Source organism: Macrotis lagotis, chromosome 2, assembly GCF_037893015.1.
Source record: "Macrotis lagotis isolate mMagLag1 chromosome 2, bilby.v1.9.chrom.fasta, whole genome shotgun sequence".
In the NCBI taxonomy this organism is placed as follows: Eukaryota; Metazoa; Chordata; class Mammalia; order Peramelemorphia; family Peramelidae; genus Macrotis; species Macrotis lagotis.
The window spans coordinates 241,623,219-241,642,334 of record NC_133659.1 but is presented as its reverse complement, the minus strand read 5'-3'; the positions used below and the strand labels follow the sequence as shown (position 1 = coordinate 241,642,334).

The window sequence follows — 19,116 nt, the reverse complement described above, 5'->3', positions numbered from 1 at the left end:
TATAGCTCACAAAGTTAAGAATTTTTATAGATTTTATAAATGAGGAACTTGAAGCTTCAGTGGTAAAGAGACTTGTGTAATGTCATAAATGTTGAAAGACTTGAACTATGTCCATTGAGACCTCAGGTCACTCTGCCTGTGAAAAAGAAAGACTGAAAAGGAGTTTTACAGATAACTGTTATACACACTCACCTCACATACACACACTCAAACAAAAACACACACATACACATACACAAGTATAGATATACCTTTTTCACAGAATAACAGAGTTGAAAGAAATCTGAGGCCAGCTGCTCCAGTCTATACTTAAAGAAGAAACAATTCAATTTCAACTCAACAGAGATAGTTACCCTTACACAAGGTACCATGTTAAATTACAAAAATGAAATTGTCTCTGTCCTCTGGGAGCTTATGCTCTATTTGGAGGATACATCTTGACAAAAAAATACAAGCATTTTTCTTGGTAAGAGGAGTCCAAGGCAGTCTCATGTAGGAGAAGGCACCTGAGCTGAGCCATGAAGGAAACTGGGGATTATCAGAGATATAAGTTGACCTGTCTCATGGTAGAGGAGCAGGTCTCTATACCTTAGGTACACGTGGAGTCTGAAATGGTCCAAACTTCAAGGGGAAAACGACTAAGGCAGAACTCTAAGCTGGAAGCATTTTATTAAAGGGTCTATGGCCCTTTAGAACTTCTTCACAATCTGACACCATAGCCCCTGGTCCCCAAGGCCTTACTTTTATAGGACTTGATCCCCAGACATACAGAAGAGGCAAAGTAAAATCCAAAATCTTTTTGGTTGTAACAATAAGATAGGGTGATGATCAACCTTGATGGACTTGCTCACTCCATCAGTGCAACAGTCAGGGGCAATTTTAGAGGATCTGCATGGGAGATCCAGAGAAAGAACTGTGGAATTTAGAAGACAGTTTTTATTTTACTATCTTTAATATTTTTCCTTCCTTATGGATGTTTTTTCCTCTCAATACATTTGATATATGCATATCATGGAAACAAATGTAAAGACTATCAGAGGAGGGAAAATTGTAAAATTCAAAACCTTGCAAAAATGATTGGTTGAAACTACTATTGTATATAATTGGAAAACAAATAAAATATTTATATTAAAAAACTTATTGATTGGAAGACCTTGATTTTTGATTATCCGGGAGGGCCAGGAATGACATATCAGCAGGCTAGGCAAAGCAAAAATCTGCTGAGTGATCATATATTTCTCCTTATGTTTGACAAGAAAGGGTGGTCCAACAATAAGCTGGGGGATTTATGCCGAAGCTTTGCATTCCTGCTAGGTTTGGCCACAGTGATTGTAGCAAAGTAGGATAAAGGTACTTTGTTCATCATTCTTGGTCACACAAGTGAACTTTATAATTAAGAAATAAGTGAAAAACACTGAAATCATTTTAAAGTTTGAGCTCTACTATAAGATTGAATCTATATTATTCCTATATTGAATATGTAAAATATTCATTGTTATATGATATTCTTGTACAAATATTTATAACACTAGATTAATTTATCACTAATAATTGTTTACAATCATGACCCCTATGGAACCACCTTGAAGTGTTTAATATTGATTGAAATAAAATAAGAGTAGAAGAAATCATTTCTCTCATTACCACATATATAACCAGCACTCATCCAGCCTTTACTTAACAATTTCTTAGTCAAGGGGAACCCAGTACTTCTGAAGGCAGAACATTACATTTTGGGATCATGCTCATTGTTAGGAAATTTTCCATTCCATTAGGTCTAAATTCATTTCTTTGCTGCTTCCATCCATTCCTTCCTTTTAATTCTGCTGCTGTGGTCAGGTAGAATAAATCTAATCCCTTTTGCACCTGTCAGCACTTCAGACACTTAAAGTGAAGCATCTATACTTCTCCCTTGCTCTCCTCTTTTACAGATTTTTATATTCTACTTCTCTTAATTGATTCTTTTGTGACTTGATCATGAGGTCCTTCACCATAATTTGTAGCCTTCCTCTGGATACTCTTTATTTTTTTATTTTTTTTCTAAAGCAATTTATGGATACTCTTTAGTCTACCAACATTGAGCAGAAACACAGTTTTAAGAAGGACTTTCATCTACTTGGTTCTGATCTCTCTACCATTCTTCCTGTGACCCAAAATCACCTTAACCCTTCTAGCTGCTGTTATCCTTTTGGTCTCATACTGAGTTTACTGCCCATGTTTGCAGAGAAACTACTGTCTGGAGCTTGGACCCCAGTGGATTCTCCTTATAGCCCCAATATTTGAGTCCCCCCTTCAGATGTCCAGAACGCCCTCAGGATGAAGGCCTGAAAGTGAGTCCTTTTCTGGTAACTCTTTTTCTAGAACATTTCTGGATAAGATGGTAAGTGGAAAGGCAGCAGTGATAGAGTATTTGTGGAATGGGAGTAGAAGTTGGGTGTTATTGATATGGGGAAGAACACAAAATATCTTGGATGGGTCATTGGAGACAAAAATCAAAGTTATGGGGCTGTTACTGACTGGTCAGGGCACTCCTACTATTCCAGAAGATTTGGTCAAAATCTTCTAAGTTATTCCAGGAACTCGGGAGGGCAATCTTTATCACTCTAGAATAAGAATTAAAGAAACTAAGTAGGAGAATTAGACATTTGAATTCGCCCTCAGCTCCCTCAAAATTTCATATCTATCATTTCTGGGAGCTCCCACCTCAAACCCCATTTTATGCCCCTTGTGTCATTTCTGTCCAATAAAGTTTCCCCTTAAAATTAATCTTCTTAAGGGGTGGCTAGGTGGCGCAGTGGATAAAGCACTGGCCCTGGAGCCAGGAGTATCTGGGTTCAAATCCGGTCTCAGACATTTACTAATTACCTAGCTGTGTGGCCTTAGGCAAGCCACTTAACCCTGTTTGCCTTGCAAAAAAAAAAAAAACCCTAAAAAAAATTAATCTTCTTATCTCCATGTAGTCTCTTATTCAGGGACAGGTCTTTCTTTGGTGCTGCAGCTACTGACAAGGGCAATCCTTTCTTCCAGTTGGCCTGTCTGGAGATCCATGGAATCATAATAGCTCAGTGAAGGGTTTAAAGTTTGGGGTTAGCCTTTTGACTTAGCAATACCACTATTAGATCTTTATCTTAAAAGACGAAAAACAAAAGGGAAACGGACTTATATGTACAAAGAGATTTGTGGCAACTCTTTTCTGATGACAAAGAACTGGAAATTGAGGGGATGCCCATCAACTAGGGAATGACTGAATAAATTGTGGTTTGTGATTGTATTGGAATACTATTTTGTTGTAAGAAATGATGAGCAGGATGCTCTCAGAAAAACCTGGAAAGACTTACATGAGTTGATATAAAGTGAAAGATACTGTGAACAAAGTACTAGCTATATAGTAGGATAATTAGCTGTGAATGACAACTGTATTCAGCAATATAATAACTTAAGACAACTCTGAAGGACCTATGACGAAGAATGATATCCATCCCCAGATAAAGAGCTGATAGTTTTCAGAATACAGATTGAAACATACTTTTTTAACTTTTATTTTTCTTAAGGTTTCTTTTTTTGGGGGGGGATATTTTCTTTCACAAAATAATTAAAATTTTTAATGATTATATATTTATAACCTATAGCAAATCACTTGCTTTTTCAATGAGGGGTAAGATAGAGAAGAAGGAAGAGAATTTGGAACTCTTAAGTCTTAAAAAAATGGATGTTAAAAATTGTTTTTACATGTAACTAGGGAAAAATAAAATACTAACTAAAAAATAAATATTAAAAATCAGGGATTAGTGGAAAATAGATGCCTTTAAAAAGTCAAGAGTCACAGTGGAAATAAGATAGGACTCAGGAGTCAGAGCTTAAGTTTCTGAGAGCTCATGAGTCAGGGAACATCACCCATAGAGTGTCCTTTTCTCCTCTAGCTCTTCTTCCTGGTGTTTCTGAAATAGGCCCTGAAAGTCATGTCTCATCATCTAAGCTAGGGAAGCATGAGAACAAAATCTCACCTATCTGTTTCTTCTCCATGTTTGTGCCTCCAAATTGCTCTCTATCTCCTGGTTCTAGCTCACTAATTTCCTGAATCATTCCCATTTTCTCTTCTTCTCTGTCTATTCCCCATCCCTTTCTCCTCCAGCTCTTCTTCTTGGTATTTCTGAAACAGTCCCTAGAAGTCATTTCCAGGAGACATGAAAACAAGGTGTCACTTATCTATTTCATCTCCATTTTAAATATAAATATTTTATTTATTTTCCAATTATATATAAAATAGTAGTTTCTACCAATTCACGCTGCTCTCTATTTCCTGGCTCCAGCTCATCAATTTTCTGAGTCTTATCCCCATTTTCTTTTTCTCTCTGCCTCTATGTCAAGCCCATTCCCCCTTCCCTTTTCTTACCTGCTGTCCTGACTTAGGACAGGTTTCCTGTTCTTCTGTAGTCCCACCTCAAGCCTCCTATTTCGATTTTACCCCTTCCCTAGTTTTGGATGCCACTTTTCCTTATGTCTCCAACCTCACCCAGGTAAAGCTATTGCTTTGTGTCATAAAACTGTCACATAACTTTCTTCCATCTACTTCTATTTCTGACCTCCTTGTACTCTACTTTCCTTGTGCCTTCCCTTCCTTATGTCCTCTCCTTCCTTCTAATCCTTTCCTGAACCACTCCCTCCTATTCTTTCACTTTAAACCCAATATCACCCCACCTTTGGGCTAGGCACATTACTTTAATGTTCCCCAGTTTCTTTTTCTTTAAAATGAGGCATTAATTTGGATAATCACTAATCTCCCTTCCAGCCCTTATTCCTCTGCCCTGTCCTTGCCCCTTCTCACCAGAGGCTTCAGGCAGGCCATCCCCTTGAACCTAGTCATGACAGGTACACATTCTTCTTTTCCTCTTCCCTGCTCAAAACTCAAACAGTTTTGGTTGAAGATCCAGGGCATCTTTTAGCAGAAGGTGGATTTTTTAAATTTACATTTTTAATTTATTTACACATTAATAAAACAGTCTTGTTGTAAGAGTCAATATAATCCCTTCCCCCCTACAAAAATTAAAAAAAAACCTCATGAGAAATAAAGTGAAAGAAAGAAAAAAATGTGCTTCAGTCTGTGTTCTGATACCATCAGCTCTGTCTCTGGGTTGGATCACATTCTCTATCATAATCCATAGTCTTTATCAAGTCTTTATCAAGTCCTTCAGAGAAGTTACTTTCATATTTTTCCACAGTTACTGTTGCTAATTGTAATTCCCTCCATCCATTCCTCCCCACTACCATTTATTATATTTTCTCTCTTCTTTCATTCTGTCCCTCTTCAAAAGTTTGCTGTGGGGAAGCCCCAAGTCTACATCCCACCCCAGAGACCCAGCAACCACTCAACCTTTTAGTCCTGGACACACCATCTAATTCCACCACCTTTCAAAAAGTAAAATAGATAATGTGTTATATTTGACTATGCTCTTCCATGATCTACCTTCTCCTCTATCATCTACATCCTCCCTCCCCTCCCCCATCCCCTTTCTCTCCTTTTTCTTCTAGATTTCTATGCCCTATTAAGTATATATGTTGTTGCCTTTCTGAGCCATTTCCAATGAGAATTCCCCTTACCTTCCCCCTTCCATATCATTTCAAAAACTGTTTCTGGACTCTTTTACATAAAATATCTTAGTCTATTCTACTTCTCCTTTCCCTTTCTCCCAATACATTTCCTTTTCATCCACTGACTCCATTTTAAAAATATATTATACATTCAAATTCAGCTCTCTCCTGTGTCTCATCTATAAAAGTTCCTTCTAACTGCTCTAATAAATGAGAAGGTTCATATAAGTGTTATCAGTATCATCTTCCCATGCAGGAATACAAGCAGTTCATTATGATTAAATCCCTCATAATTCATTCATCTTGTCCACCCTCTCTGTGCTTCACCTGAGTCTTGTACTTGAGTTCAGCTCTGGCTGTTTCAACAGTAACATTAGAAGTTCATCTTTTAACCTGGAAGAGGATTTCAGTTTTGCTGGGTAGTTGATTCTTAGTGGTATTCCAAGCTCTTTTGCTTCTGGAATATTATATTCCAAGCCCTATGAGCCCTTAATGTGGATACTGCTAAGTCCTGTGTAATCCTGACTGTAGCTCCTTGATATTTGAATTGTTTCCTTTTGACTGCTTGTAAAATTTTCTCTGGGGGGTTATTTTTTTGGATCTCTTTCAGAAGAAGATCGGTGGATTCTCTCAATTTCTATTTTACCCTCTGCTTCTAGAATACCAGGGCAATTTTCCTGTAGAAATTCTTTAAAAATGAAGTCAAGGGGGTGGCTAGGTGGTGTAGTGGATAAAGCACCGGCCTTGGAGTCAGGAGTACCTGGGTTCAAATCCAGTCTCAGACACTTAATAATTACCTAGCTGTGTGGCCTTGGGCAAGCCACTTAACCCCGTTTGCCTTGCAAAAACCTAAAAAAAAAAATGAAGTCAAGGCACTTTTCCTGATCATAACTTTTAGGTAGCCCAATAATTTTTAAATTATCTCTTCTAGATCTGTTTTCAAGATAATTTTTTTTAAATGAGATATTTCACGTTTTATTCTAGTTTTTCACTCTTTTGGTATTGTGTTATTGTTTTTTGATTCCTTGCAAAGTCATCAGCTTCCTTTAACTCCATTCTACATTTGAAAGAGTTGTTTTGTACAGAATGCTTTCTTATCTCCGTTTTCATTTGGCCAATTCTGCTTTTTAAGGCATTCTCCTCATTAACTTTTTCGACTGCCTTTTCCCATTTGACCTAAACTTGTTTTTACCAGGTTATTTTCTTCAGCATTTTTTGGGGTCTCCTTTTCCAAGATGCTGACTTGGTTTTCATGTTTTTCCAGCATCTCTCTCATTTCTCTTCCCAATTTTTTCTTTACCTCCCTCACTTCATTTTCAAAATCTTTTTTGAGCTCTGTCATAGCCTGAGCCAACTCTTATATTTCCTGGAGACTGGATATAGAAGCTTGGACTTGGTCATCTTCTGAATGTGTGTTTTGATCCTCTATAGGACCAAAGTAATTGTCTATGATTAGGTTCCTTTTTATCTGTTTGCTCATTTCCCCAGCCTGTGCCCTGGTTTTAGGGTACTTCCTGAGATTTTTTTTTTTTTAGGATTTTGCAAGGCAAACGGGGTTAAGTGGCTTGCCCAAGGCCACACAGCTAGGTAATTATTAAGTGTCTGAGACTGGATTTGAACCCAGGTACTCCTGACTCCAAGGCCGGTGCTTTACCCACTACACCACCTAGCCGCCCCTACTTCCTGAGCTTTTGAGTATTATTGGGACACCCCCGCAAGGACTGCAGCTCATGCTCCAAGGTCTTATGAGAGACTCTGGCTACTCTCCTGGCCTATACTTTGATCTGTGGATGACCACAAGCACATCCCTCTGCCCTGGAGCTGTGCAGAGGGTCCCTACTCTATGACAATGGGAGGCCCCAGACTGCGACTTGGGTCTGAATGTGGACAAAGCACAAGAGTCCTGTCCCAGGGACAGAGGAGAGACCTTGACAGTCTCCCCTCCTAGCCATAGGGTGAGCACTCTGGAAGCAGCCAGGTGGCTCCCTGCTGAGCAGCTCTGTGAGCCTGCTTCTGTTTCCTGGGATCTGAGCTATGCTGAGGGCTGTGGTCATGTTGAGGCTCATGCTGACTCCCACTCACTCTGGCTTCCCCTTTGATCTTCCAAGTTGTGTTTGGTATTCCCTGGATTGGCAGGTCAAGAGACTGCTTCTGCTGACAGGAGCCAGTGCTCCCAGGGACCCAGGTGACCTGAGGTCTATTCCCAGAAGGCTGGAACTCCTTTGCTCTGGCAATATGAACCTGGCTGAGCTGCAGCCCCTTCCAACCCTGTGGAACAGAGCCTTGCCACATTCTTCCAGGCTACCTTGGGCTGGAGAATTGCCTCACTGGATCTTTCTGTGGGTTCTGTCTCTGAAAATTTAGTTAGAGTCATAATTTTAAGTTTTTGAAATATTTTGGAGAGAGCTCCTAGGAAAGTCTGTTCTCATGCTGCCATTTTGCCTCCACCCCCCAATTCTAAAGTTCTTAAGAGAGACCTTACTAGAAGTTGGATTTTACAAAGCTTCACATTCAGAAGGGAAACTAGGTCTTCTGAGACACCAACTTCAAAATCCTCCCATCTAGGGTGTGAATGTAGGGGAAGGTACTAGATTTAGGAAGAAGAGAATTGTAATCATAGCTCACAAAGTGAAGAATTTTTGTAGATTTTATAAGTGATGAACTTGTGTAATGTCATAAATGTTGAAAGATTTGGACTAGTTCTGTTGAGACCTCAAGTCACTCTGCCTGTGAATGGAGGTACTGAAAAGAAGTTTTACAGGTAGCTGCCTACTATGCATACTCCCACACACACATATAAGTACATACACAAATATATATTTCATAGAATTACAGGGTTGTAAGGAATTTGAGGCTATCTACTCTAGCTTATACTTAAAGAAGAAACAATTCAACTTCAACTCAATAGAAATAGTTAGCCTTTCACAAGATACCATGCTATACATTACAAAAATGAAACTGTCTCTGTCCTCTGGGAGCTTATGTTCTATTTGGAAGATACAACTTGACAAATAAAAACAAGCATTTTTCTTGGGAAGAGGAATCCAAGACAGTCTCATGCAGGAGAAGAGCTGAACCATGAAGGAAGCTGGGGATTGTCAGAAGTAGAGGTTGACCTATCTCATGGTAGAGGAGCAGTTCCCTATATCTTGGGTGCAGGTTATATAATGTGGGGTCTCAAGTGGTCCAATCTGCAAGAAAAACCACTGAGGCAGAGCTCCAAGCCAATAGCATTTTATTAAAGGGTCCATGGCCCTCTCCAATGAAGTAGACCTTAGATCTAATCTATCTGTATTATTCCTATATTGTATATGTGAAATATTCATTATTATATGCTATTCTTGTACAAATATTAGTTGACCTTTCCTGATGAAATGACAAGAACTGAACAGAAAGTTTGATCTTCAAGTATAGAACTCAGGTGAAGCATAAAGAGGGAGGATGGGAAGGAGGATGTTGAATTGTTTGTATTCTTGCATGGGAAGATGATACTAATAACGCATATGAAGCTTCTCATTTATTAAGGCAGTTAGAAGGATGCAAGAGGGAATTGAATTTGAAGATATAATATATTAAAAAGATGCAGTTAATGGTTGAGAAAGGAATGTACTGGAAGATGGGGAAAGGAGAGGTAGAGTGGGGAAAGTTATTTTACATAAAAGAGTCAAGAAAAACTTTGGCAATGGAGTAGAAGAGGGGAAAGGTGAGGGGGAATGAGTGAGCCACTTCTCTTTGGAAGTGGCTTGGAGGGGAAATAACAAACATACTCAATTGGGTATAGAAATCTATCTTATCCTAGAGGAAAATACAGAAGGAAAGGGATGGGAGAAAGGGGACAGGGGGAGGGAAGGGGGGGTGGTAGGTGATAGAAGAGAGGGAAGATCATGGGAGAGGGTAGTCAGATACAACACACTTTTGAGGAGGGACAGGATGAAAGAGGAGAGAGAGAATAAAATAAATGGGGGTAGAGGGAAATAGAATGGAGGGAAATATAGCTAGCAACTGTATTCAGCAACTATGGGAAAAAATATTGAAGCAATTTCTCTGATGGACTTATGAGAAAGAATACTATCCACCCCAAAGAAAGAGCCTGTGGTATCAGAACATAGACTGAATGAAGCACACTCTTTTTCCCTCCACTTTATTTTTTTTTGAGGTTTCTCTTTCTTAGTGGGGGAGGGGGATTATGTTTACCTTTACCACATGACTATTGTAGTAATGTGTTTTATGGCTCCACATTTTTAACCTATACCAAGTAACTGGCTTGCTCAGTGGGGGGAGGGGAGTAGGAGTAAGGGAGAGAATTTAGAACTCAAGATTTTGGAATTAAATATTGAGACTTGCTTTTGTGTGTAGTTGGGGTAATAAAAATTTTAAAATTTAAAAAATTTAAAAACTCCAAATGTTAGCTGACTAGGCTGACTAAATGTACAATACTAGATTAGTATATTGCTAATAATTGCTTACAATCATCTCTATGGAACCACACTGAAATGATTAATATTGATTGAAATAAAATAAGGGTCAATAAATCATTTCTCTCACTACCACCTATACAACAAGCACTCATATCCAGCCTTTGCTTGACAATTTCCAGCCAAGGGGATCCCAGTACTTCTGAAGGCAGCAAATTATACCTTGGGGTCCTGTTCATTGTTAGGAAATTTTCCATTCCATTAGGTCTAAATTCATTTCTTTGCTGCTTCCTTCCAATCCTTTTAATTCTGCTGCTGTGTTCAGGTAGAATAAATCTAATTCCTATTGTACCTGTCAGCACTTCAGACATACTTCTCTCTTGGTCTCTTCTTCTACCGACATTATATTCTATTAACTGATCCATATGTGACTGAATTGTGAGGACTTTCATTATAATTAGTAACCTTCCTCTGGATACTCTTTAGTCTTTCAACATTGAGCAGGAACACAGTATATAGACTTTCATCTATTTGGATCTGGTCTCTCTTCCAAAATCACCTTAGCCTTTCTAGTTGCCCTGTTATCCTTATGGTTTCATACTGAGTTTGCTGCCCATGTTTGCAGAGAAATTACTGTCTATCTAATACCTCCCCAATCTGGAGCTTACCCCAGTCATTTGAGCCCCACTTTCAGATGTCCAGGACACCCTCAGAATGACGGCCTGAAGTGACCCATCACTACTAGAGAAGGTGCCTGCTTTGAGAAGAGTAACAGAAAATTAACAGAAAATCCTGCGCACTCTGTCAGTCAAGCTTCCTTGGCCAGTGTTTGGTTAATGATTCGATATTCACTCTCACAGAATGACACGCATAGCAATTTAAATGATTGATTATGAATTTATCAAAAACACAAGTAAAATCACAATAACATACATGGGATAGAACATTTTCTAAAAGCTCAGCATAAGCATACAAATAGCAACAACCCCATTATGATAATTAAGGTTTTCTCACAATCCTTCTGTAATTATTTCCATTAGCTGAAATGACTTCTCTAAAATTACACAGTTGTCAAGATTCATTCTTCTAACTCGTCTAACTGTTCATTTCAGCTTACCAAAAAACTGTATTCCTCTATTCCTGCTCCCCAACCCAAAGCCTTGAGGAGTGGGTACTCAATCTCTTTAGGGCATGTTTTAGGGAGAGGTCTGGGATTTTAGGATTAGGAGTTCAGGGAGCCAAGTAAACCTGAGAAGTTATGATTAGAGAAGCTAGCTGCTTTAAAAAAAGGAATGAGAAAGTTGCCCAGATCCCTGCCTACTGCTGTCCAGGGCAAGGCTCAAGTCTTTTAATGAGGGAACTGGAAATTGAAGGACTACTCAGAAAAAAAGTTGTGGTCAATTATCATGATGGAATATTTCTGTGCTGTAAGAAATGATGGGCAGGTTGATTTTTTGAAAAACATGGAAAAACGCATGAAATAATGAAGAATGAAATGAGCAGCAGGAAGATGACATTACATATGGTAACAACAAATTGTTTGAAAAATAACTGTGAATGACTAAGTTATTTGAAGTATTATAAACATTTAAATAAACTACAAGTCCCTAGGAAGGAAGATACTATCCATCTCCAGAGAAAGAGCTCATAAATAGACATATGCATGGCATCATTTTATATGGACACACACACACACACACACACACACACACACACACACAATGTGTGTGTGTGTGTGTGTGTGTGTGTGTGTGTGTGTGTGTGTGTGTGTGACATGATGGCCATCTCTCATGTGGGGTAGAGTGTGAGGAAGGGAGGAAAAAAATAAACATAAAACCAAGACTAATTTCCTGAATGACTTAGTGACTTCTTTTGGCTTTGGTTTCTATAAAATAAAGCTTTTCGTGGCAGGACAAGATTTCTAATCACCTATCTAACCCAGACTATATTCTTTGACATAACTCATATTCTAGAGTTTTAAAGTTTACCTAGTGCTTTTCTCACAACCCTCAACTATCCTTCCCAAGGTTATTATCATTCCTTTGGCACTTTCACCCTCTCTGAGCACTCCCTAGACAGTCTCTAAGCCCTTAGACTAAAAGAAGGAAAAATAAATAATACTTTTAGTGCCTTGAAATCAGCACTAGACTTGAGTTAAGAGGATGAATCCTAACAATCTAGCTCTCTGATTTTAGATGAGTCATTCTGGCTCTCTGGGTCTCAGTTACTCTTTTGCTATGACTTACCATCAGTGCAGTAACTGACCTTGATGTAGTAGGCATCTAATAACATCAATGAAAACATCATGCTAAAGGCATGGGAGTAACACACAGCTGTGCTTCACTTCTTTGGACGACTGGGAAAGTGCTAGAGCATCATTCATTATCGAGAACCCAGGCAAGCACACCATCATGAAACTGATGGACAATATTAATGAACTTTCCTGCACAACCAAGTTTTGTCATCACTGACAGTATCAAAAGTCTTTATTGGATCTGAAAATGTGTACAAATCTCTTTTCTGTTCCTGGCATTTCTTCTGGAGTTGTTGAGTAGCAAATGCCATATCAACTATTCCTCAGTCATTTCTGAAGCTACACTGAGGCTCTTGGGTAGAAGACCATCTTCTGGATGATGGATCTGTCTATTAAGGAAGTCTCTGGCAAGAATCTTGTCAGCAGTGACTAAGAGAGAGATACCCCTACCCTCCACTCTATGATTATTGAAAGATAATCTATTTCCCTTTACTAAATAGAGATGCATAACAGAGGCATCCTTGGAATCTTGGAATAATTTCCTCTTGCCATATATCCTAGAAATTTTCTGTCAGCCTTTGTGTGAACAGAATCTTCCACCAGATGAGGGTTATGGAGCCTGACTAGAATAGGATATGGGGGCAAAGCTCAAGGGAGAATAGGCAGGCCCAAATTGGGGGAGGCAAAAGAGATGGAGCTCCAGTTAATAGAGGTGAGTCTAGGGAGCAGGGAGGGGACAGGAATAAAGGGAACCTCTGGAATGGGTGGGGGCAGCAGGCAAGCCTGGAGGGGCCCCAGTGGTGGAGTTGGGTCCAGGGGATGGGTGCCCAGGGTGAAGCTCCATCAAGGAAGAGTGGCTTCAACCAAAGAGAAGGGGAGGGTAGACTTGAGGAGGTGTAAAACAATAATTTACAGTTAAAATGACAGAAAATATAATTAGACATGAAGTTTATTCTCTAAGATTTACTACAAAACCTATAGGTGGAAGTTATCTATCCAAGATGACCACCCCAGCAGATCAGGATATTTATATACAAACAAAGATAAGAAAAACATTAAATCTAGGTTATATAATTGCTTGTTGCTATACAATGATATCTAGTTTAAAGGAGGATCCATAGTTATCTCTTTTCCTGAATTAAAATATAAGGAGGGAGGGGAGGACAAATTTTCTGGTTTTCTAGTAATTTGTTTTCCTGAGATTGTAATTAACATGTGGAGAGAAAACATTTCATTGTTTACATTTGAAAGAAAATCAGACTTTTAACCAGGCATATAGATTTGAAAACTTATTAAACTTTGACAATTTCCTCCATTATGAACAAAGTTGTCACCTCATCAATTGTAGGTCAATTAATGAAAGGTGTAGGGAAAAAATAAGGGGCATTTTGGAAGGAGAAATAGTATCTCTTGGAGAACTAGAGTTACTAGGAGATGGGCAGACAACACATGGTCTATGAAAAGGACACAAGGATGGACAAGACATTTACAGTGTCAAAGGGGCAAATTAGAGAGATCAAAAGGTGGGGGTAGTCCTCTTTGATTAAATAACTCATGCAAATAAGCACAAGAGGAAGAAGGTAAACAGCAGCATAAAATTTCAGAGACATTTGAGGTAATTCTAGAGCTCTGGGTATTATTGTGGACCAGTTTTTTCTAAGTGCATCGAGGTTACTTGTAGATAGTTTCCTTTCTGATATAAGAAATATCTCAAGAGAAATTTTACCAAAACTTATGTTTCCATTATTTAAAAAATGAAATTTGGAACTTCTTAGACCATGAAAATCACAATTTGATTTGTCAATTGTCACACAGAGAACTTGTCTACAAATAGAAAATTTGAGAACCAAACCGGTTTTAAAAACCAGTTTTATACTTGGCATTATTCATTAATTTCTCCTATTTGAAATAATACTGTTCTACTAACAAAATAATAAGAAGAATAAGAATTCTGCTACAAAAAGTGAATTAATTAAAAAAATTCTAAAACAACTTGAATTTGTATCATACATTTGATAATCATTTTAGAACAGTGTGTAATTTATAAATAAAACAGTTTAAACTATTTGCTAAAGTTTAAAAAGAATCAAAAACTTCACTGAAAATGGCCATCTCTCATGTGGGGTGGGATGACTTGTGGGTCATCTTTCTTCTGATATAGTTGCCCAACATTCCTTTCCTTAAAACAGAATTTGAGATAGTTATGATAGAGAATCATATATATTGATGTCACAAAATCTTTATCATACTTGCATAAATATCCCTTAGTGTTTTGGAAAGGAGTTTAATTCCCACAGGAACATATAGATGACAATAGATGCCAAGGCAATATACTAGCCTAGCTGGTCATTAGAATTTAGATATTGTAAACAAAAATGGTCGGAATTAATATTATTTTTATATTTAGCTCTTGACAGGATTACAGAAATTTACCATAAAGAAGAAGGATATAAGAAAGGAAAAATTTCCTTTTTTATTTAGATGTCAGTTTTCAGGTAAGGTTATATGGATGGAGAAATGCCTTGAGTCAGACTTTAAATCTGCCAGGTGAGACATTTCAAATGTCATGTTTGAGAAAATGAGTTAGGAAAATTCAGTCTTAGAGCTTGTTAAAGAGCCATTTTCTTTTTTATCTATCTATTTATTTTTGTTTATTTATTTATTTATTTGGAATTTTACAATTTTTCCCTAATCTCACTTCCTTCCCCCCACCCCTCACAGAAAGCAGTCTGTTAGTCTTTACATTGTTTCCATGGTATACATTGATCTTAGTTGAATGTGATGAGAGAGAAATCATATCCTTAAGGAAAAAAGTATAAGAGATAGCAAAATTACATAATAAGATAATATGTTTTTTGGTCTTTGTTCAAACTCCACAATTCTTTCTCTGGATACAGATGATGTTCTCTATTGCAGATACCCCAGAATTGTGCCTGATTGTTACACTGATGGAATGAGCAAGTCCATTAAGGTTGATGATCCCCCCTTATTGCTGTTAGGATGTGCAATGTTCTTCTGGTCTGCTCATCTCGCTCAGCATCAGTTCATGCAAATCCTTCCAAGCTTCCCTGAATTCCCACCCCTCCTGATTTCTAATAGAATTATTAATAGTGTTCCATCACATACATACATATACCACAGTTTATTAAGCCATTCCCCAATTGATGGACATTCACTCAATTTCCAATTCTTTGCCATGACAAACAGGGTTGCTATGAATATTTTTGTACAAGTGATGTTTTTACCCTTTTTCATAATCTCTTCAGGGTATAGACCCAGTAGTGGTATTGCTGGATCAATAAACCAGCAAAGGATGTGCACATTTTTGTTGCCTTTTGGGTGTAATTCCAAATTGAAAGCCATTTTCTTAATCTTTTCCTATGAAACTGTCACCTACAGTGTCTATGTCCAAACCTCAAAGGATTGCCAGCCTCGTAAGTCATTGGTCCAACATAATTTCATTGATGACCAATATCTGGACCCAGACTCAGATAGAAGCCAATTAATATTCCCATAAGGTCTTTAAATAGCAAATTTCATAATCAAGCTTCAAGTGATGTTCAGTTCAGGATGATCAAATATTGACTATAAACTCACAGTGGTAAAAGCAGGAGTTCATCATAGCAAAGCTCACAACTCATTCTATCAATTGTTGCACATAAGGACTGTGCTTTAAGAATGAAATATAACAGACAACAACTTGGGATGTAAAAATACAATAATCTCAAATTGTATCTAGAATAAAAAATATTTTATAGTAAATATGTTTAATTATTATCCATATTCATATTAGTAAATACAAACTATTGCTTTTTAGTATCCTTTTAAACAATTACAATATCAATTTTAAAATAATTTCAATAAGGATTTCTAAATCCACATGAAACAAAACAGTCATAAGAAAAAACAGATTTCCAAACAGGGTGATACATGAATTATTAAATTTCACTAGACATGTTTTCATACCAAAACCTTACTTCTTAGAACAAAAGCAAAAACAACCTAGAGGTTTCTTAATGTTAACCTTACAAACAATGGATTTTACATCTTTGTATTACAAGTTAATTTACTTCTACCCAAATATACTCATCATTCTCAAAATGAGATTCTTCAGGAATTGAGTCAACACGTTAATATAATTCTTACCTCTCTGTAATCATGGAATGGCAACAAATTCAGATAAAAAAACAGCAAAGTCTTTTATACAGTAATTTGGATACATTTATCTAATGACAAAATATGATTATTGTAATAGTAAACTTTCACATTTATTACTTTGAAAAACAGAAAATTTTATTTAAGAGCTATAAGAATGAGCATAGGTGGAAAAGACCTAGGAAATGAAACTAACAAAAACATTCAAAATCCCAGTGTCTCTCTTCATTACAGTAGTTTGAATCAAAAAAAAATTCCAAGTTATGTCACATTCAATGAGGCAGAAGCATTATCATCAATTAACTTCAGTAATGGCCCTCTTCCTTCCCAGCCTAGTGTGTTTTATCAGTTATGTTAAAAGAGCTCCACTAAACATTAGGGTAGGTCATGTCATTTTATCTTTAAATATATAGTTGTTAATATCAAATTATTGTATTTAATTAACTTATGGCTGAAAGATTAAAATCAGATACAAGAATTTTCTTAAACAGGTTAGGAAATTATAAAAAATAAGAAAACTCTTATTCAGCTTCAAAGCAAAATAAACCTTTAAAATATGAACTTATCAAACCCAAATTAATGTAAATTATTAAGTATCATACATAAAACTCAAAAGGTCTTCAAAAATGCAAAATTTCTGAGAAAGGTATTTTCAAAAAGGGTAGCAGTGTGTTTGCTTAAGCCAGGAAAAACATACCCAGGGCAGCTAGGTGGCACACCTAGAGCACCGGCCCTGGAGTCAGGAGTACCTGAGTTCAAATCCGGCCTCAGACACTTAATAATTACCTAACTGTGTGGCCTTGGGCAAGCCATTGCCTTGCAAAAAACAAAAATATGAATATATCCTTAGATGATGTAGGCTTATATATTCAAATTGGTAAGAACAAACTTAGGAAGTATGTTACAATAATAATAATACATAAATTTTTTTGTTTTATTTAAATTTTCTTAATTCATTCAATCTGTTTGTTATCAACAGTACAATTTTAATCTCCCAATGTTTAGTTTATGAGAAATGTTTTTTACTAATAATCATAGTTGTTACAATTATTTATCAATATTTCCTAATTTTAGAATCTTTAGGAAATAAAGTTATCTAACTAAAAGAGATTATAAAATTTAATAAATTCCTTAAATTAGTTGGTCCTGTTCTTTTGGCCTAAATCAAATCAAATCTGGACTTATAACATGTGGTCAGTTCCCTGACTACCTTTTGGCTCTAGTAAATTGCTTTCTTTCAAACAAGTTTTGGCTAACTCCAAAGAACTTCCTATAGATTTTTATCTCAAAACCTTTCTCCTGGTTTAAACCTGATTTACTGATTTCTAAAGGAAAGCTTATATTTTGCAGTTTCCCACAGAAGTCAAATTACTACACTTTTCTTTAAAATCCTCTAGCATGGAGCTATGCCCTGAAATCTTAAAAATGATGACATCCTAAATTAGATGATAATCTGCTACTGCTTATTAAATTTAAATTGATTGTTTAAACAATAAACTAAGTGAATAAATTGAGTAATTCATATTTTAGAATTGAAATGAACTCATTTGCCCATGGATCTTATTTTTCCCAAATGTTATCAAATTAATGTTATCAGATTAATAATTTAATATTATAAGTTATAGTTTTCCAAACAATTATTATCAGAATAGGATTTAAAATTTCTGTCTTTTATTCTGAGACAAAAGGCTTGATTTTCTCCTTGAGAGTTCCTCATATTAGTGCTCTACTGTTAGGATTTTTATGATGTTAGAATTTTAATTTACTCCAAATATGAGCACCTCTTAGATTATTTTTGATCTGAGTTCCACACTCTCAGAAATATCCCATAGTTTATCTTTTGATTAACATTTCACATGTATATGATTTATTGTGAAAATAAAATTAGAAAACTTTCATAATCTATTCAAATTGTAAATTATTCACATCTTCAAGTTACTTTCTGTCTTATATGATGAGGAATAAGATATTTCCCAAGATTTAAAATATTTAAAATGGATAGAAGTTTCATATATAATTTGCAGCAAAAATTCCAAATTTCCACAATATACCTTTCAATTCAACATTATATTTTATATTAATTAATCCTTAATTGTAATTTGTATAACCTTTAAAATACTCAATCAAAACCAAATGCTTCTCTATTATTGGTTGCCTAAATTGTTAATTTTGAAAGCAAAATTCTAATTCCCCCCCCCCCTTTTCCATTGAAAAAAACCACATAGAGAAATGACAGGTGGCTAGAAGCCACTTTCTTGACAGGGGAGGGAAATAAAAACGGAAAACAGATGTGGCCAAATCAGGACAGAGAAAATACAATAGATAACTAACACAATCAATTAAGGTACAGAGAAAACAAAAACAATTCAGACAGCTTTACAAGAGCAAAGAAAATTTTAAAATCTCACCATCCACCACCAATCACCATTTATCTGAGGGAGAAAGGGTAGAGTCTTGCAAACTTTCCTGGGAGTATTCCACCCCTTAGGTTGCACGTTAGAATCAGTATTCTTTAGATTTTATTGATATCTCAGAGCCCTGTGATTCCAGACATGTTTTTAACCATGTAAACAATCATGTCAAATATGAGGGTGAAGGAAGTTACTGTTCTATCTTCTTTCTTGTATATCCTATATGTGTTATGGTTGAGTGAACTCTTGCAAACTTTGCTGGGAGTATTCCACCCCTTAGGTTGCACGTTAG

At 36.6% G+C, this 19,116-nt stretch overlaps 1 pseudogene; it reads right to left on the bottom strand.

Moving 5' to 3' along the window:
* Nucleotides 1–127: 127 nt before the first annotated feature.
* LOC141512141 (polyunsaturated fatty acid lipoxygenase ALOX12-like) overlaps nt 128–19,116 on the bottom strand; it is a 29,569-nt pseudogene continuing 10,580 nt past the window's right edge.